Below are 21344 nucleotides of genomic sequence, written 5' to 3' on the forward strand. Positions count from 1 at the left end.
CTCTAAATTTTAAAATTCTAATCAAGAATAAAATTTGTAAAATAGCCTCTTCTCAATGATCTACATTCTTGAGCACTGCTATTTTTTTGTAAAGAGATTTGACACTATGATTGATTCCTCAAAATTGGCCTTGTTTGCCCAAAGAGAAATGACAATTGTTCCAACAATTGGAGTGATTGTTGTAAAACGTCAATCTTCCAATATATTTTAGAGGGGCAACTCTCTTGTATAATGGAATTTTTTGGGGTTTTGTGCACTTTTAACCAAAAAGTACATAAAGGAGAAGAGATAAAACTAAAGGAGTTTGGATAACAAAAACCGAACTGGAAGACATACAAGACCAAATAGGATTCCATAACCGATAACATTTATAAGGGGGTTATAAGAAAATATAATTATATGCACACTTGCAATGATCAAAGGATGATGAATCTCAACATATGAAGAGATCAACTACTTCAACACCTTCAAACTAAGATACCAAAGCTTGCTTGTGTATCACTATATGAATTGCATAGATTGTTGATAATTCACATAGTTACAATAAGGAATCAACCAATTTAACCTACCAAAAATTAGCAATGATAACTTAGAAGAACATTTAGAACTTATGAACAAATGAATTCTTTATTATCTTTGTGATATTGTACGATCTTAAAAATCTTTTTGTACAAATGTAAAACCAATAGTCATTAAAAGTTTCTCTCAAAATTTCTCGAGAGTTTCCCCTCTATAAAAGTCCCTCTTTACATTACAAATTGTCTTGCATGTATAGGCTTTACAAGAAAACAACCTCATAACTAACTCTCTAACCACCTAGTAACTAACTTTCATTTTGGGTTAGAAACTACCTCAACTTTGTGCAAAACCAGATTAGTTAGAAACCACTTCACTTTTACACAAAACGAATTTAATTAAAAACTACTCAAAATTTTTGTACTGAAAGAGTCCATTTTCTAACTTTAGGTTACGTTAAATGACATAAATCACTTTTGTTTTAAAAGATTAGAAACATATAACTTTTGAAAAACAATGAATCATCTATTTTTCTAAGACGATCGCTTTATCTTCTTTCAATCCATAAATCTTCCATTCAATAGCAATTTGATCTTGACGTACATGCACTCTACCACATATGCTAAGCACCCCTTTCCTTGAATAAAACATTCTTGTGAATGACATGGAAGACTTGTATAAAACATGATCAATTCAAGTATACTCATGATTATTACTACCCTAACCATTCAATGAGGATGCATTTGAATTGACCTAACTTCTGTAGGAACTGCAGTATTCACTTCTTTCTTCATCCTGCGATAGCTCCATACTTTGTGTCTCTTGAAGGGTCAATCTCAAAAGGAGGAAATCTTTTGAGTACGCATCATATTTCTGAATATAGTGGACCCTGTAATCCATCATGTACTCTCATGTTGACATCAAATAAAACACATTGTGATTCACATACCTATAATTGAGATCTATTCCTTCAAACTTACGTGGGAGTAAATATCATCTTTACATTTATCCATCACAAAGTACATTGTACATGTAGAAATGATGTTTCTGTTAGACGTTCTTTTCCATAAACTTGTAAGCATTTGTCTGTAAACCTAATATTCTGCAATCATTGCGACACAAGTGATGACATCTCTTTGATGTACTGTGTCAAACAGTTAGCATCTGTTCTTCAACATTCTGCATGCACTATGCAAACATTGCATTCCATAAAACCATTTCTTTGAAATTCCTCTGTCTGAATATTTAAAAGCTCCTTTGGTTATGCTCTCGCAATGTTCATGCATATCGATGGGAATGATGCAGTCAAAGACTGACCACTTTACAATTGCTATTGCAATTGCCATAGGCGTAGAGAAATTTGGCTTCGCGCCTATCAATTGTATTTGCATTATGGTTTATGAAGTTTTCAACAAATACATTATGTGCATATTGCAGTCATCGTATTTCGTGAGTTTGCATTTGTTTGAGACATTTGCTAAATGAATCACACGCCTTCTCTTTACTTCTATTTATTCGAAGAGTTCTGCCATTGGACATTGCTCAACAATTTCTAGAGGCTTTTCAATGAATCATTGCTCCCCATGAGATGACATTTCTTTGAGGCATGCAGTCAAATAGATATCCTATGATCATTCTATTTCATTCCTTGAGACGATATCTCTTTGGCATTCTGTCAAACAATTCAGGTTCGCTGTCTATAATTTCCACTTTCTGCATATGTTAATTGGCTGCATTCATTTTAAACTCTTTTGTGCCTTTTCAAGATATCCATTACTGCAACCATTACGTTCCATGAGGTGAGCTCTCTTTGAGAGTTAAACCCTTGCAATACACATTCCTTTGAGGCATGTAACCAAACATTCGCATATTTTTACAATTTGACATAATCTTTCAAATGATATGCATATTTGATCTGCATTTATATAATCTTTCGCTTTACACTTGCTAATGTATTCATTTGAAAATCACTATAAATTCCTTGACAAAAGCATTCCATGCCTTTCCTGGAATTATCTCGCTAAGAAATGGCGCTTCTTTAAGGCATTTTGTCAAACAATCCGTGCCTTGTATCCACTTCTCTGCAGGCTTTGTCGATGCTTCCTCATTTGCATATGCATGTCTTCCGGCATTCAATAAAAGTTTTCTATCCTTAATGTTTCGATGGCTCTGTAAAACACAGCATTCTTTCATTAGATTCTTTATAGTTTAACATAATAAAAATGCACAATATGAAGATTTAGCTTTTGAAAAAACAATTTTTAAAAACTATATAACGTGTAGAGTGACTACTTCCCTGAAAAAATATGCATATAACCAATGTCAGAGTCAATTTCCCTTGAGAGCTTGTTGTTATGTTCAGTCAGTGATATTGTAATAAGATTTCAGATTAACAGGTGACCGCGTGGCCTAATGGATAAGGCGCTCGCCTCCGGAGCGGGAGATTGTGGGTTCGAGTCCCACCGTGGTCGCTGATGAACTGTGTAATCTAATAAAGTTATGAGAGCGAGGTATATACATGCCTTCTCTGAACACTGAAACATAGAACTTTTGTTACACGAGACCAATAAGGTAATGAAAAACTATAAAATTAAATTTTAAAATTTTCTGCAGAAGATGAAATCAAACTGAATAAAATAAAACAGAGCAGAGAACAAAGCAGTTGAGAATGTCATTAAAAATCTGTAATTATCTGAATGCAAAATGCATGATTTATACACAAAGAACCACCACAACGCAAGAGCTGAAATTACAATGCGAGAAGAGTCGGTAAATGACAGAGAAGATTGGAGTCTACCATAAATCACGGTTGAAATAGAAAGTTTGCGTTAATACCCTTTCATAATTCTAACTAAAGAGATAAACCTAATTATGCTGACCTTAAGGTTGTCTTGCAGAAAGTGAAAATGAAAAGATAGGACTTATTTGTGTCTGCACAAAGAAGAGAAAAATAGGATTTATTTGTGTATGTAACAAATGACGCCTCTTCTTTTTGAAAGATTCTCATTCAAGTGAAATGTATGAAAGAATTAAGATGAATAGTTCTAGAAAATACTCATGTTTCTCCAATCTGATGCTGAACTGCGATTCTGTTATACTAGCAGTTGCAGGGAGAGTGCCTGCGGTCTGATTGTAAAAGCATTATAAAATTAGAAGCAGGTAATGTAAATTTTGTAAGGAATTAGATTTATAGAAAAGTTCTTTGACTTTGTAGATGCATCATAATGAAAGAAAGCAATTGATGAAAAATATGAGTAATATTTATAGATATATAGTATTGTGACTGTACATAACCCAACCAATGTTTATAGTTGTTCCCAAAATATGAAGTTCACCACCCACCATCCCCCATGCTACTGAATGTAGCATGATGTACATTATGAAAGTGCCATTAAAAGTAGTTATTACAAATGGTTTGTATTTAGATTGTATAAAACCCAACCAATACTATTTGTTGGTTATGTTATACAGCCATTTGATGTATATATTTGCAATGCACAGAACTAATGTCATGTTAAACTTGTGAGAAATAACAATGTATTAGGAAATTGTAAATGTATAAAATAACTTGCAGATTGAAAATAATATGAAAGGAAGGTACTTACAATAGTTGTTGATGTTGTATTGTCTGTATGTGTTTTTTTTGTTTTGTAGGTTGACCTATTGCCTGCCACTCCATACCTGTTAGAAATACCATTGTATTACAAAAGCTGAAGTGTTTTAAATTATTGAAAGCATAAAAATTTGTAGATTGAAAAGAATTGGAAAAGATGGTACTTACAACTGCTAATAGTAGGATTAACTTTGTCGGTGTTTCTTAAATCTGCAAAGAAGATGGACAATAGAAACAAAAGTTAGCATCATTGAGTGTAATGGTTAGAGAGACTTGGATACCCTTGTAGGTTGTGTTGTTTAAAATCATGTCTTCTTTGATGTCCTGCAAGTAGAAGAAGACCTGCAAGTAGACGAAGACCTAAAAGTAGAAGAAGACGAGACAAGTTTAGTAACCATTACAAGAAGCATAATTTGAAGGAAGGTAAATAGTTGAGAACATAGTGGATGGGATTTGTGAACCTATTGTCCAATGAATGTGAACAGTAGTTAAAAATGCTTGTTGAGATGTAATCGGTTACATTTGTTGTTGATCCTATAAGTCACGAGTGTTGTAATACATTGAAATGAATGACAGAAGATATATGGAATGTAAAATCACATGGACGTTGTGTTTGCAGTACCTGTATATTTTTTTTTTGCAAGTAGTTTTCTTTTGTGATCTGAGAAAGCTTCAGCAAACGAGCTTCTTCATTCTTTCTTAAAATGGTCGATGCACCACCTTGCAATTTTGAGTACCTCTGGTAAGTGAAAGCTGAGTGAATCCGCAAGTGGTTAATTGATTTTACTCGAGATAGGGTTGTAAATGTAAGACCTTGTTTCTTTGTTCTGCCAATGTCAATTGTTGTAAAGTCTAGTGTCAGACCCTGTGATTTGTGAATAGTAATACCCCATGCCATCGTTAATGAAATTTGTGTGCAGTTTACTCTAGTAATTGGTGGAATGGGAACATGTTTTGGATTTGTTGGATCCCATGTTGGGCCAGTGTAATGTTGGAAGAGGACCACCACATATTTTGGCAGATCAGGTAGGCTAGAACCTACATCATAGACAATCATTTTGATTTGACCCAAAGCACCATTGATAAGGCCAACTTCTATCCATAAAATTTCAATAAGCATGACTTCCTGGTCTATAGAAAGAAGAATTTCAAATGTGAGTTGTTCATCTTGGTGAGTTTGTTTATCTTTAGGGTGTGCAATGATTGTTGTTGTGCGAGTAATGGGTGAGTGCAATTGCTTTAACATCTTAATGTTGTGCACGTTTGAAGCTGCATTGGTTGTAAACAAATCTTTTTTCTGGTTGAAGTGGTTGTTTTGATCAAGTGTCAAAGCATGGGTTGACTGCATCTGTAAACTTTCCCAGTCTGTTTGCAATGGTGTTGTGTTGCATATATTAATCAAAATCTCACGGAAGTGCATCTGTGAGGGGCATGAACCTTGTTGGTGAAAAGAAACATCCAAGGTGACAACATCATTGAAGGAGTGCCATAAAGCAAGTGTTGTTGAGTGGGATGCATACAATGGCTTATCCATAAATGGGGGTAGTTATGCAAGATCACCAACCAAGATAATTGAGAGTGTTGCAAATGGTTCATGTTGTCTGGTGGGAAATGCTTGTCGCAATCTGTTATCAATCTTGATGAGTAATTGAGGACCAACAAAGCTCATTTCACCAATCAAAATGTAGTGTAATTGTTTGCATTTCTCTTCAAACATTAACAATGAATGGAATGTTAAAGTTTTGTATTCTTGAATAGGTATACAGAGGGCAGCATGGATTGTGGTAGCCTGGATATTATATGTGGATACACCTATCGGTGCTAGTACAAGCAATGGGTATTGTGTTGGATCTAAATGGAAATTTAATTGTTTGCGTATACAATCAATAAGAAATAATTTTCCAGTACCTGTCATGCCTTGAATAATTAACCGTAATGGAGAGGAATTCAAATTTTGTGCAATGTGGGAGGTTATGATATCAAGTGCACTCTTTTGGTTCACTGCAAGCTCAAAGGTATTAGGGGCATTTGAGTGTATGTTGCCAAGGGTGTGAGCTGATTGGCTTTTCTCCGTTGAAATTAATTGAGAGCCTATTATATGGAGCATTTCATTAGGTATGGAATCACTCCATTTAAAGTGAAGTTCAAAATCACGTTTCCGAAGCATTTGAAGAGTAGCAACATCAAAGTTGTTTGAAGATCCCATTTGTGACAAGAACTCCCATTCGTAGAGGTCCTGATCACTAGATTGTGGAATATCTGCCAAGTTTAGGTCTTCACTATTTTATGTATTGGAATGTTCTTCAATGCCATTTACATGTCATCAGATGTAATGAGTACTTTGAAGTTGTTTCGAAGTTAGTATAATTTCATCAGTTGAGGTACCTATATGTAGAGGGATGTTGTGGAAAGGTTTGTACACAAGCAATTCACTCCAACAGAAAGATTCAAAAGTAGTGTCAACTTCTGTAGGTAAGGATTTAAACTGGGGGTAGACATTTACAATTGCTGGTAGCTTTCTTTTTAGCCATTTGCATGATTTGAGTTGTTGATTGTATGTATATTGCTGAACTGAATCAAGCAATGTTAGGTTTGCTAACTCTGATGGTCTTTCAATGTAATTAGAAATGAAAGAAATGCATGACTATGAAGCTTCATCATAGTTTACTGTACATTGGAAGATCTTTTTGCCAACATTGAAGGTGACAAACTAACATGTGCAGGAGATCAAGGGGAGTTTAAGTGGCATGTGGCAAGTTTCGTGAGCACTAATGTCCCTATCAGCAACAATGCCCATCATAAATCTTTGATATGCTAAGAGAATTGTCTCTTCTAAATTTGTTGATCCAACAATTCTTTTTAAGATGTCAGTATAGCTCTCTAATTTACGTTCAGTTTTGGATGCATATTTAGAGATATATCAAAGAACTGCCTTTTTCAAGAAGACTGCCTAACAATCAATATTAGCCCTCCATATGGCTAGCATCATTGGGTTGTGAACATTGAGTCGACTATCATTCCTGGTTGGCTTGTATGATGGGCTATTATTATGATCTAATGTCAATGATGAGTTATGTTGTTCAGGCCAAGGTGCTTTGTATTGACATTCAAGAGTTGTGCTATTTTTTTTTCAAGCATGTAAACTCTAAACATTTTGTAGGTCGTTGAACAACGTTCACCAATTCAGTGTCGTCAGTGCAAGGATTAGATCTAAAAATGGCATATGTATTTCAAAGACATGGATCTGAAATTGCAGGTATATACTACCTATTTGAGCGGTCCACTTCAGTGCGTGGGTTCCATGTTGTGATGTACTAGTCAAAGAAGGCTTTAATTGATTGAATGCTTTCATGGTCTGTCCAATCAAGGTTGTCAATATTAGGTGCTTGTGGCAACCATAGAAAGCCATGAATATGGGCAGAGCCTCAGTGTTGCCATTCATATTTGTACCAGTGGTCAATGGCATGCAACTGTTTGACAATGACTTCATCATGGAAGATCTAAAATCTTAGGTGCAAATATAAAGCTGTTATATGCGGGTTATTGACTAAGTTCTCAATAGATTGCCTTCTATTGGGTTATAAAGTATTTGAATGTGCTTTTGGGAACATTTTATGCTGGTCGGGCCATTTTGTATCAGCTGAGCTTAGCGTAAAGAAAAGCATTGGTGGACCTAACTGTTCTATCATTGTGGTAAGATCTCTATGGGATTTGCTCCAAAATGTGTGTGTGCCACACAAGGAGGCAACATATGGCATGATGTGATTTGGTAAATCATTTGATGGTATGTTCTGTAAGTTCTCTCTTAGGCCATGAAGGTTGACTGGAAGAGAATGTTCTAGATTTGTGTTTATGAAAACAGCAGCTGATTGCTGAGATCGATGCCTCATCATCAGATTATAGATATAATATCTGAAACGGACATGCTCGCCAAATCTTTGATCATAAAATTTTATTAAGTGCAAAGCATATTCATGTAAATGTACATGTTTTGTTTTGTCTTGAAGTGGTAAATCCAATCCATTAGGAGACAATGTTGGGAATGCCATTGTAAGTAGGCCTTTTGTATTGTACTCATTGATAGGTGATGAACTGATTTGTGGCCAAGGGACAACATTGTTGTCAGTATTATTCAGATGTAGGATTGTCTTGATTGCTTCTAGTTTAGGCATTGAGGATGGAAGTCATGGAATAAATGAAGAAGATTTTTCTATTTCTTTCTCATTGTTGATGTTGGCTACATCAAGATTTTCTTGTATAGGTTCGTCTTGAGGTGAAGCTACTAAATGTAAAAGTTCTGAAAATGTCAGTGCTAGACTCTAGCAATAGTTTTAGTGCATCTAAATCAATAACTACATCTTTATAGTATTGGTCATGCTTAATTTTGTAAGTCAATGCATTCATGACCTGATACCTATTAACGTAATAGTCATAAGTTAACCCTTCTAAATTAGTTCTATGGATAATAAGGATTTCTAAATGTTGAATTTTGTGTGGCAAGGATAACGCAATTTCTGAAATATCCTGTGGGAAGTTAATTGTGTGAACTAAATACTTATATTGCCCTCCCCTTGCATGAGTAACTTGAAAAATAGGAGCAATCCTTGCTATGAGCATTTCTTCTACTTGAGAAAGACACTTTAAAATATAAGGTTGCTCACCTGGGTCCATATTGTTTGATGAAGAGAAACAGTGAATTCCTCTCTCAGTAGAACATCTCATGCATATAACTGCATGGTTGACATTTTTAATAGTCATGCCCACATATCTTTCTCTACAAATAGAACATGCCTTTGTGAGCTCCAACTTATCAAATTTTTTTTGAAAGTTAGATAAAGCATGTAGGAATGGAGTCTGGAGGGTGAGTTCAGGAGAAGTTGAATATGTTTGGGGCACATTACTTGGCCAAGGGTCATTACCTTCTAATTGTAATAGAGTGTGTGAGTTACTATCAGATGTTTGTTCTGCATGACGCTTCATTTTCCATTTGTTGGAGATATTGCCTATATTCTTTGCATAGTAAGTTCTATTTGTTTGCTTCCTCCTGCATTTGATGGCATCGCCTTCCTGGGTGGAAGGTTCAATAGATATCTAATAGTTATAAGAGAATAGAGGTGTGTTAGAATTCTAACAATTGAAGAGAGAAAGCATTGAAGCATGTATGGCTTCTTTTAATGGAACTGTAAGAAATTCAAGGTATGTACATAGGCATAAAATATATAATTTTGAGGTTAGATATTTGTATATAGATAAATGCGTGTGTATATATATGTACTTGAAAATATATATACATGCATGCATACATATGTACATAGATATATGTATGTATGTAAATACATTTATACTTTCAATGAGGCGTATACATATATATAAATACGTTTAAATCTATATAAAGTTATATAAGAAGTAATATATTTTTTTTTGTACAGTTTTCTAGGTGCATACAGACGGTCTTGGATTGTTACATGTAGACACAGTTGTTGAGTCATATTCAAATATGTATGGCAATTGAAAACTGGTTAATTTAATCTATAATATTCTTCTATTTAATTTTGTGGTGGTCATTTTGTGGTGAATTGTATTTGTTATGCAAGACTTCAATTTATTAATGACTACTTTGCTGAGTGCAGAGTTTACGTATGAGCTTTTTTCCAAAACTCATTATTGAAATATACATATACATAGATATATATGATGAATACTGATGAACAACAAATACCCTAATTGGTACTGAGAGGGGGGTGAATCAGTACATACAAAAACTTCTCTGCAACTTATCAACTTAAAACAATGCTAATCGGTTGTCTTCATGACTGAACTTAACCATGGCAATACCGGTTAAACACAATAAGACTTCAGACAACATAAATCGATAAAACTGAACACCCATAAACATATGCATGTGGTGTATCAGCAATACCATAACCATTAGCTCTGCATGCATAATCACTCAAACAAAGAATGTGTAATCATCACATAAAAAATTCACAACTCATGACACGCAGATTTTTCACGTGAAAACCCAAATGGGAAAAACCACAGTGGGGATGAATACCCACAAGATTGTTTTGAACTCTTGTGAAGCTCACTCTATTAGGAGCCTAGTCCGGTTAAAGACTTTACAAGAAGGTTCTGCTAGGAACCGATCCTGTTAAAGATCACACGGTTAAGGGATGGCTATATACTCTATTAATGTTTGAAACTATGTTAAAGGTTACCTCGCTAGAGGATTTAAAGAACTCAATGAACTTGAGTCACTTGGTTAGAGGATTTATAGTAAGCCTGTTAAAGCTACCCGGCAAAGGGATATTCCTTCTGTTGAAATGGTTAGAAGACAACAGGTAAAACTCTGACCTGATAACAACACTACATGCTAAGGTAGATCCTTTTTAGTTTCTCTACTCTGCAATCACACTCTATAGTTTTCACTCACTGGTCTGGCAAGTATCTCATCACTCAGATACATACACAAATTTTGCCAACAACAACAATATCAAAACTCATCGACCTTTTAGATAAGAATTAGGTCGGTAACACAAACCCTAAACCCTAAGAATCTTAGGTTTACAATTACAAGCGGTCCAATCCTGACCATCCAAACACTTTTTATAGAATGAAACAATCTCAAATAGATCACAAGTCATTCTGCATCATCCATTCTTCACCACACATAGAAATCAGTAACCCATCACGCTTTCTTCTCATACCACTAAGAAGAATGTTCATTCTCGAGGTAGACATTTAATGCAATCGATCTTCACATGCAATATCGTCAAGGAAATCATTCATGTGCACAAAACTGATGTGGCATTTCGATATCATCCTTATTTCTTAGCTAACTCATCACAGAATATCATTGGTTGCATTGCACAAGCTAGATTGCCAAACCGAAAACCCTAAAGCTAAGACTACCAACCGGTAGTCACACTTAGTGAAACCCTAACACTGGTTCACTGCATCTCTTCATACCAGTTGACCTGTACCATTTCCAAGCTTCTTACCAAGGCATACTAGTGTACCTTCTTGAACACATATTGATATCAATGACAACATACTTTGTCACCACTTCATGATATGTCAATAACCTCCCCCTTTGGCATTGATGGCAATACTTAGTGTAGCATTGCAATTATAAACATCATAGACAAGTGCATCTAAAATATCTTCATCAGATATCTTCTCCCCTATCATATATCTTCTCCCCCTTTGACAACAATTCCAAAGTGGAGGCACAAGATTCTATACTCCACTATGTTGTTCCCCCTATGGAGTAGCATCCTTCAACACATCACTCCTGAAAGATTTGTCACTGTGATACCTGACTGATGTGGAGCACACATCTTTAGTTTACTTCATGAAGGGCCAAAAACCCTAATTCACCTCTCAAATAGGTAAATGTAGTCTTTGGTAAGGGCTTAGTGATTATGTCTGCTAGCTGCTCCTTACTGGAAACATGTTGTAATACAACCTCTCAGTTTTGAACCTTCTCTCTCAAGAAATGATACTTGAGCTCAATGTGCTTAGTTCTAGCATGCAATATCAGATTCTTGGAAATATTGATTGCACTAGTATTATCACAAAAAATACTCAGTGGTTCAGATATAGGTACTTTGAAGCCATTTAGTACAAGCTTTATCCAAATTGTCTGAGTGCAGTTCATAAATGCTACCACATATTCTGCTTCAGCTGTAGACTGAGAAATACAACTCTATTTTTTGCTTTTCCAGGAGACTAGTCTTCCACCAAGGAAGAATGCTCTAGCGGTTGTGCTCTTCCAGTTGTCCACATTACCTGCCCAATCTGCATCGGTTAACACGTTGAGATTAAAATCACCATTGTATGGATACCACAATCTATAGTCAATATTCCCTTTTAGGTATCTAAGAATCCTCTTTTCCACTACCAAGTGCGATTCTCTTGGACTCTTCTGAAAACGAGCTACTATGCCCTCTGCATAAGAAATATCTAGTCTGTTATGCACCACATAGTGCAGCTTACCAATCATTGACTGATACTCCTTCTCATTCATCAATGCTGAATCATCTTCCTTAGTTAGTTTACAGCTGGTCACCATCGGTGTACCAACCAATTTGCTCTCCTCCATGCCAAAGGTCTTCAATACCTCTTTGACATACTTGGACTAGGTAATAAAGATGCCCTTTCATTTGCTAAATTTGTAAACCAATGAAGAACTTTATCTCTCTAATCAGAGACATCTCAAACTCTTTCTTCATTTCATCTGCAAAAGCATGACTCATTTCATCATCTCCTCCAAAGATTATGTCATCTACAAATACTTCACAGATCAGAATCTGATCACTTTCAGATTTTAGGTATATGTTACTATCCTCACTTGTTCTCTGAAATCCTATTTTCACAAGATGAGAGTGTAACCATTCATACCATGCCCTTGGTACTTGTTTCAATCCATATAGGGCCTTGTGTAATCTACACACCATGTTACTATATTCTGATAAGGAAACCCCATCTGGTTTCTCAATATACACTTCCTCTTCTAGGATTCCATTCAAGAACACGGACTTCACATCCATCTGTTAAATCCCTTGAATGCTGCAAATGCAAGTAGCATTCAGACACCTTCCAATCTAGCCATAGAAGAAAAGGTTTCTCCATAGTATTCTCCCTCTTCTTGAGCATATCCCTTGCATACAAGTCTTGCCTTGTTCCTCACAACTATGCCTTCTTCATTTAGCTTATTCCTGAAGACCCATTTGGTACCTATGACATTCTTGTGTTCTAGTCTGGGTACCAAGGACCATGTTGCATTCTTTTCTATCTGGTCTAGCTCCTCTTCCATTGCCTTAATCTAGTCTTCATCTGTAAGTGCTTCTCTAGAAGTCTTGGGCTCCAATTTAGAGACCATGCAATAGTTTTCTTTCACCTTTCTTCTTGTGAGTATCCCTGCATCTTTATCTCCTATGATCTTCTTCGGATCATGATGTAGTTTCACATATCTAGGAATGACCCTAGCTGGTTTTGCTTTCTTCTCCTCTTCTTCTTCACTTACTTCTTCTTCTGCAACTTCTATCGGTACAGGAACACTGAGGTCTTTACTTGTTTCTTTCTTAATTGGTTCCCAGAAGGCTATACACGGTTCATCTTCCACTTTCTCACTGCAGGTTTCCTTAGGCTCCTCAGAGGATTCATCAATCCTAACATTGATACTCTCAACAATTTTTTGAGTCCTATTATTGTAGCATTTGAGAGCTTTACTCTTAGTGGAATATCCCAGAAATATTCCTTCATCACATTTAGCATCAAACTTGCTCAAATGCTCACCTCTCTTGATGTAACACTTACTACCAAATACTTTAAAATAACTCATAGTGGAAGTCTTCCCGGTCCAATACTCATAAGGGGTTTTATTTTTACCTTTCTTGATGAGTACCCAGTTCATAGTATAGACTGCAGTGCTCAACGCTTCTCCAAAAAGTGTGAGCAACCTTTCCTTGGATCAGCATTGTTCTTGCCACTTCATCTATAGTCCTATTATCTTTGAACTTTCCAAATGCCTCAGACTTCTCTTTCAAGAATGTGAGCAGTCATCAGTAAGAATCATGAAATACCTATCTCCCTGAATACTTCTAGTTTTCATAGGACCACACAAATCGGTATGCACAAGATCAAGTAAGTTTTTTGCTGAAAAAGACTTACCTTTGAAGGTTGAGGAAGACATCTTTCCAAGTTGATATTCTCTGCATAAAGCATTCTTCGGTTTGTTCAGCAAAGGCAATCCTCTTACTGCCTTGATCTTACTAGCCTTTACAATATTATCAAAGTTCATATGACAAAGTCTCCTATTCCATATCCAACTGTCATCAAACTTTGTCATCAAACACCGACTAATCTTAGCATTCAATTGAAACAAGTTACCTCTGATCTGCATGCCGGTGGCAATAAGTTCACCACTCTTTCCAATTATACTGCAGACTCCACCTTTGAACTCCAGAACAAGTCCTTTATCATTTAGCTAAGCAACACTCAACAAGTTATGCTTAAGACCTTATACCAAGTAGATGTCTTTGGCACTTCTCTTTCCATTCAGTGAAATGGATCCTTTTCCTTTTACCAAGCATGGTACATCATTGCCAAATCTGACAACACCTCCATCATATTCTTCTAGAGACAGAAACTTTCCCCAGTCACCACTCATGTGGTGAGAACAACCACTATCAATAATCCACTCATTAGAGTTGTCAATGCGAGAGTCAAGTGATTTCTTGTCAAACACTTCTTCCTTTACAGCTACAAACACTATGTCCTCATTCTCTTCATCCTTGGATTCTTCATCAGTAACACCTTCATCCACTGAAACAAGATAATTTCTTCTATTTCCTCCTTTATACTCTCTAAACCTCTCCGGTTTATCCTTATTGTCATTGTTAGGACAATTGATAGCTATATGTCCTATCTTATTGCAGGAAAAACATTTTAAAGGAAGCTTACCTCTATATTTTTCGATGCCTTTTGGAAGTCTCTTGGCAAGAAGAGCTTCAAACTCCATCAGAATCTGTTCATCATTCATATCTCTACATTGCCTAGATTCATAACTGATACTTACTTATTTTCCTTTTCTGGTTGGTACAATAGATGCTCTAAAGGCTGACTTGGTCTTCTAAACATTGCCATCATAGCTATTCAACTCATATGCAGTCAATTTTGCAATGATAGAGTCTAAGGATACCTTGGTTTTGTCAATCTTCCTTAACTCCTGAATAGCAGCAACTCTGATTGCATAGACTGGTAACAATGATCTCAAAACTTTACTGACAACAGTGGCATCTTCAATTGTTCCACTAGTGTTCCTGATATCTCCAACCACAGTCTTGATCCTTATGCCATATTGCTAAATGGTTTCACCTTCAACCATCCTCATGCCTTCAAATTTTCCTCTAAGGCTCTCTTCCTTAGCTTGCTTTACATGATCATCACCTCCATAAATAGTTTCCAATGTGTCCCATACATCTTTAGGAGTGTCCTTATCTTGTACATCAATAAACTCAATATCAGACAAACTGCTAATAAGGGCTTCCATAACTTGCCCATTTTCTTGAATCTCTCTTTTTCTTATCATCGGTTAGAGTGCTAGTGGGGATTACATAGACATTCTCAACATAGCTCCAGTGTTGAGCACCCAAACTCTTGATATAGATCTTCATTCTGTCCTTCCATATTTTGAAGTTATCTCTATTGAACTTAGGACCTTCCCTCTTCATCATTAAGGCAGGATCTTTTACCTCAAGAAGTTAAGCTTATATCACCGAGGACCTGGAGTTGCTCTGATACCAATTGATGAATAATGATAAACAACAAATACCCTAATTGGTACTGAGAGGGGGGAGTGAATTAGTACATACAAAAACTTCTCTACAACCTATCAAGTTAAAACAATGATAACCGGTTGTCTTCATTATTGAACTTAACCATGGCAATATGGGTTAAACACAGTAAGACTTCAGACAAAATAAACCGGTAAAAATGAACACTTCAAATACATTCAATACTTGATAACTACTTCACTCATAAACATATGCATGTGGTGTATCAGCAATACCATAACCATTAGCTCTGCATGCATAATCACTCAAACAAAGAGTGCTTAATCATCACATGAAAATTGCACAACTCATGACACATAGATTTTTCACGTGGAAACCCAAATGGGAAAAACCACGGTGGGGATGAATACCCACAAGCTTGTTTTGAACTCTTTTGAAGCTCGCTCTATTAGGAGCCTAGTCTGATTAAAGACTTTACAATAAGGTTCTGCTAGGAACTGATCCTGTTAAACATCACCCGGTTAAGGGATGTCTATATACCCTATTAAAGGTTGAAACCCTATTAAAGATTACCTTGCTAGAGGATTTAAAGAACTCAATGAAATTGAGTCACCTGGTTAGAGGATTTACAGTAAGCCTGTTAAAGCTACTCGATAAAGTGATTTTCCTTCTATTGAAATGGTTAGAAGACAACAGGTAAAACTCTGATCTGATAACAGCACTACATGCTAAGGAAGATCATTTTCACTTCCTCTACTCTGCAATCACACTCTGAAGTTTTCACTCATTGGTCTGGCAAGTATCTCATCACTCGGATACATACACAACTTTTTCCAACAACAACAATATCAAAACTCAATGACCTTATAGACAAGAATTAGGTCAGTAACACAAACCCTAAACCCTAAGCATCTTAGGTTTACAATTACAAGCGGTCCAATCCTGACTGTCCAAACACTTTTCATAGAATGAAACAATCTCAAACAGATCACAAGTCATTATGCATCATCCATTCTTTACCGCACATAGAAATAAGTAACCCATCATACTTTCTTCTCATACCACTAAGAAGGATGTTCATTCCCGTGGTAGACATTTAATGCAATCGATCTTCACATGCAAGATCCTCAGGGAAATCCTTCACGTGCACAAAACTAACGTGGCATTTTGATCTCATCCTTATTTCTTAGCTAACTCATCTCAGAATATCATCGGTTGCATCGCACAAGCTAGATTGCCAAATTGGAAACCCTAAAGCTGAGACTACCAACCGGTAGTCACACTTAGTGAAACCCTGACACCGGTTCACTGCATCCCTTCATATCGGTTGACCTATACCGCTTCCAACCTTCATACCGGTGCATACCAGTGTACCTTCTTGAACACATATTGACAGCAATGACAACATACTTTGTCACCGCTTCATCATATTATACATATATATAGATATATATACAAATATGCACATGTAAAAATATATATGAATTAAAAAAAGTATATATAAGTATGTGTAGATCTATAGAAATAGATATGCACAAATAGAAATACATATATATGTGTATATATGTATAAAGTTTCTTAATATATTTATTTATTGTAGAGATACTTATATATATGTACATATCTTTATATTGTATTTTGTATATAGAAATATACATAAGTATGTTTATATAATATAGAAGGAGTGTAATCAAAGATAAAAATGCAAGCAATGAAATGAATAGAAAAGTGCATTGAATTTGTAGAAGGATCATAATAAAAGAAAAAATTGAAGAAAAAATTGCAATGTATGAAAGGAATAGAAAGCTGCAATGTTAGTGTTTCTTAAATATGAACAGTAAGTACTTATATATGAAAGAAATCTAAAAGAAATCTGAAGGAAATCAAATTTATTATGGAAGGTAAGTAACCAGCATACATGAGTATGCAGTCTCTATATAGGAATATACATAAGCATGTTTACATCATAGACGAAGAGAGCAATTAAAGTTAAGAATGCAAGGAAAGAAAGGTATAGAAAAGTGTGTTGACTTTGTAGAAGCATCATAGGTGAAGAAAGTAATTGCTGGAAAATTATTAATGTATGAAAGGAATAGAAAACTGCATTTTTTAGATAAATGTAAATATGTAATTCTACATGAAAATGTGAACAGTAAGTGCTTATTTATGGGGGGAATCTCAAGAAAATCAGAATTATTCTACACCAAAATATGAACAGTAAGTACTTATATATGGGACAAATCTCAAGGAAACCAAATTTATTCTGCAAGGCAATTAACCAGCATAGTTGAGTATGCATTTAAACATATTGTGCAATGCAGCAGTGAGTACTTCCAGAAGAGTTTGAAACCTTGTATAGTTAGTTGTCTATATACATATAAATTTATCTATATGCAAACATGCACATTCATACTGTTGAATATGCAATTGCAGATGTAAATATTCACATGCATGTATGCATTTTAAAATATGTAAACTAATAAGGATGACAGTAGGAAAGTTTATGTGATAAGGAAATAATTGCAAAGAAATAACAGTGAAATTTTAATGCAAGTAGTTATTTATGTAAGAAATATATATATAGATATATATATATAGAGAGAGAGAGACAGAGAGAGATAGAGAGAGAGAGAGAGAGAGAGGTATTTGTCTATCCATAGAAATTAAGAGTGCATAATTTTAAGTACAATTATTTCAACATACAAAGAAAGGTCTACATAATGTAGGATTTAAAGGAAAAGCAATAAGGTTATTAAGACATCCAAATGAAGAGCTATGTATAGGATTATACTAATATAAAATATGTAAATTTTGGAATGTAATAAGTGTTTTATGAACCACAAGCATTGTAATTAGGCAGGATGCCTAGTATAGTTAAGCATGTGTAGAGAGGAAAGCAATCTCTGCAAGTAATCTATCACACTCAAATTTATAATCAACAAAGCACATCTTGTTGATTATAACCTTCATCTTAGGTTCGGAGTTGTATGTGTTAGTAGAAACTAGCAGAGTGAATGAGTAAGGATGTGAAATAAGTGTATTAATGAAAGAGCAAGGTGTTTGTGTTGTTGTGGCGTCATTTTGCAGTGCGCAAAGCTCTTTTGTAGTGTTCTTTATCAATTGAGTTCTGACCTCATCAAAACCAATTGCCCAAACAGTTCCTGTTGCATCTTGTAGTTTCATTCACAAAAGGTAACTGTAATTGCATTTTTCCATGGTCATTTCAGATCTAGGACAAAACCATGAATCATCAACCTCTTGAGTGCATTTTTTTTACAAGGTTTTCCATTTACTTTCAGTGGACAAGCTATGTAATAGAAAGGTTTATCTATTACGTTCACAAATCTCAGAACAGCCAGTAAAGTTGTTTGAATTGTTTTTGGTTTGACACTCATACATTCACGGATTGATGAAATAGTCATCCTAGTGTATTTACCATCAATTTGGGTAAATCATGTAGAGAAATCCTGAGTATGCAATGAAAGATTTCCTCTTAACATTAGGGGTTCTGCCTCTAGGAAAGTAGGATTAATATGTAATGTTGTTGTAGATGTCATGTTAACAACCTTCCCATTAAAATACCCCACATGACCATTACGTACAACAAGTATAAGAACACCATCAGGGGTTAACATATTTTTTCAATCTTGTCCTTTTTGTTCTGATGATGGACCCCATAGATTGACATCAATTTTTGAGCTAGAGAGATCATTAATTCTAACAACTTGCTTCTTTGTTTCACTGCCATCTTTCCTATGGATTGGAATGATATCTCCAACCTGTACAACAACACCAATGATGACAACTAATGTATTATTAGTTAGTTGAATCACTTCACTAATAGGGATGAAAGGGGAGTGGACTTGACCTGGTTCATCATCATGGGTGCAGTATTTTAATATGGAAGCATCAGATAGGATGATCTCTAAATGGTTGTTCAATTTATTGTATCTTGTGTTTGCCTCCTTAATGGACCCTTTAGAAATGACATCGTGAGTACCGACCTCTAGACGATCAGAATGTAGTTTATCTATTTCGTCAAAACAAGTAACTCTGACTTCACAACCCTCAGTGTTGACAATGTCAAAACTAAAGACGTGGCCATTCTTAGTAGTTGTACTGTATGACCGTATAGGTCATTTATTAGTAACTTTGCCTTTGATTTTCCATTTGTTTTGGTACGGATTTAAACTTTTGATTGGGCTTATATTTTCGGAGGTTGCAATTTGTGGGGATGGTAATGCAATAGCAAACTAAAGGGAATGTTTAGAGGATGATGGTGTTTCTTGGCTCATGATTTATGGTTGTTTTTCTTTGAACGGGTATTGTCGGTTTACCAAAGAATTGACAATCGCTTTGTTTGACTTGTAAACTAAGTACTATAATAGTCTTGTAAAATGAAAATACTTTTCTTTAAGTTTATACGGATTGTAGGTGGAAACAATTAAATAGCAAAGAAAGATATTGTATTTAATAAACATAGTATATTTCCTACCTTGTGTTCCATACATATCTGCAAGTATAACTAGACAACAAAACTATTGAGCCTATTTTTAGAGAATCTGAATCTATCAGATTTGCATACTTAGAAGGCAAAATTGCTAACTGCATGTATGTGCCATCAGATAACACTAGCTTATATCTGTTCATGTCATCTTTTGTACCCTTCATTTTGTGGAATGATAAAACTTGGAGTAATGCTAAAGGAAGGTCATCCCCAACATTGATAGATTGAATTGCACATGGGGTGGGGGCATACTCTTGGGAAATTTCCTACAACAAGATAATATCAATATTGAGGACTTAATGTGAAGGGATACGAAGACATATATCTAATCATTCTTTAATGTATAGTTTATTGTTTTGAAGTGTATGCAATTAAAGAATCTATATTACAGAATGCTTAACTATATTTGTGTATGTGAGGAAAAAGGATTCATGTCAAAATGGAAGGGATGGAATAAAAAAAAGATATAAAATGAAAGTAATGACAACAAAGTTGTGTTTTTGAAAAGGTATGATGTATTAGCTTACCAAAGTATCCATTGTGGATTGTTGTATAGATTCAGAGGTGGATGACGCAGATGACATTTTGGATTGAGATCCTTAAATTTGAGAGGATTGACCACTAAATGTACATGCCAGTACAGGTTATTAACAAACAATTAATTTTTTTGGTACGTATAAGTTTAGTTTATTGGAAGAGTATAATATTGTATAGATTATCCTAAAATAAAGCTATTGACACGTAAATATATGTTCATAAATGAAAAACTTAATGAGTTGGAAATTATTTTGCATCTTTGAAAAAAATTACAGAAAAGGAGGGAATCATATTTGTAGGGAACAGAGATGTACATTTCAAGACAAGGATAATTTACCTATTTCTTAGAGCAGAAACGGTTTCAGATTCAGTCTAAGGAAAGGAGTCCTGTCGTCTGGACTGGTATATTGCCTTGCAGAATAAATTTGATTTTGATCCTATTATGACATTTAAAATATTCTATTAGAAGTCATTGAACGACATAATGGATTGATAAATTATGTGCCAAGGATAAGTACCTAACTAAATCTTAGTGGACAGGAAAGTTGTAAACCCAAAATAATGCATAATTTGTAGTCTGTTATTTTTTTTGTTTTATTTTCTCAATCAGATGAAATAGATTCTAAAATGCAATAAAGAACTTTGTTGATTGTATGTGAGGTTTCATACTATTATATTTTTACTAACAATTAATGTTAACCGACTGTAATTTTAACGTGGCTTTTAATGTTTGGATTGTGAAGGGGCGTCATAAATTCAAATACACATATGAATGCTTTTAGGTATCTATCGGGATGGAATAGGAAGAAACCGAAAAATTAACATAAACAAAAGCAAAATTGAATCAACATTTTGGTGCATGGATAATTCT

General features: G+C 35.0%; 1 non-coding gene across 1 annotated transcript; it reads left to right on the plus strand.

Annotated features, from left to right (window-relative positions):
• Positions 1 to 2914: 2914 nt before the first annotated feature.
• TRNAR-CCG (transfer RNA arginine (anticodon CCG)) lies at positions 2915 to 2987 on the plus strand. Its single transcript has one exon. It is a non-coding gene; the product is annotated as a tRNA-Arg (tRNA).
• Positions 2988 to 21344: the final 18357 nt, after the last annotated feature.

This window comes from Cryptomeria japonica, chromosome 5 (genome assembly GCF_030272615.1).
Source record: "Cryptomeria japonica chromosome 5, Sugi_1.0, whole genome shotgun sequence".
NCBI classification, from domain to species: Eukaryota; Viridiplantae; Streptophyta; class Pinopsida; order Cupressales; family Cupressaceae; genus Cryptomeria; species Cryptomeria japonica.